Source organism: Cottoperca gobio, chromosome 24 (genome assembly GCF_900634415.1).
Source record: "Cottoperca gobio chromosome 24, fCotGob3.1, whole genome shotgun sequence".
In the NCBI taxonomy this organism is placed as follows: Eukaryota; Metazoa; Chordata; class Actinopteri; order Perciformes; family Bovichtidae; genus Cottoperca; species Cottoperca gobio.
In genome coordinates, this window is record NC_041378.1 from 17,764,875 (window position 1) to 17,765,890 (window position 1,016).

The following is a 1,016-nucleotide window of genomic DNA, read 5'->3' on the forward strand; positions in this document are numbered from 1 at the left end:
TTCATTCATTCATGTCATTTATTGTCAAAAGCTATACACTCTGCAACAGTCATGCCATGCCATTGGGCCAACATTTTCCTTGGTTTATCTTGCCTAAGCACACTTCGACATGTATTGAACAAACAACCCTCTGATGGGTGAATAACCACTCTACCTCCTAAGCCACAGTCGTCCCACAGAAAGGATAACCAATTTCCACATTTTGACCCATACACACAGGGCCTTTAAAAGCACATAGACCTATTTTTCATGGCAGGACAAAGACTAGTGCAGGAAACCTAGTAGTACTTGTTGAACTTAAAATGCGATTTTCCCCTCCCTTTAGGAGAGATCAAGGCACAAAGGTGCGAGAATAAGTGGTAATGGGTCCTCCAAGCAAATGAGGTAGTGTGAGGCAACATGTTAGTACATTTAGTAGTACATATTTTGGCGGGACAACCAACTCCTCTCCTCTGGCCCTTAACACACCCAATTCAACAGGTACTGGTACCCACGGCCCCGGCGGCGGATGTCCAGCAACCTTTGGACCATGTATGCTGCGTTGTCAATAATCTGGGTTGGTGAAGTGGTGATGGTAGGAGGGCACAATGGGCTGGAAGAAACTGACTTCAACTGTGACAGACACATGAAAGATGGGGTGAATTCTCAGAGAGGATGGTAATTTGAGTAACTGCGGACGGGTTAATGACACTCTCCACCTCATATGGGCCAATGAGATGAAGGGGATCCTGAACTACGGTCCCACCGCGGGCCGTGGTTAATTTTTAATTGGCCCGCAGCAAATTCCAAAAGTATAATGGAATATGGCCCAGATAGAAACTTGTGCTTGAATGTTTTGTACTTCTTAGTTCTAACACGGAAACACAGTTTTGATTTGTCAGCTAACTTAAAACATCAAATGTGAGATAAAGCTTGTGCTTTAGATTTGTACTCGATTGCATGTGGTGAGAGCACAGATGCGACAGACACCGCACAGCTGTTCACTTTTTTTGCGGGGAGTTGACGATAACTTTTGC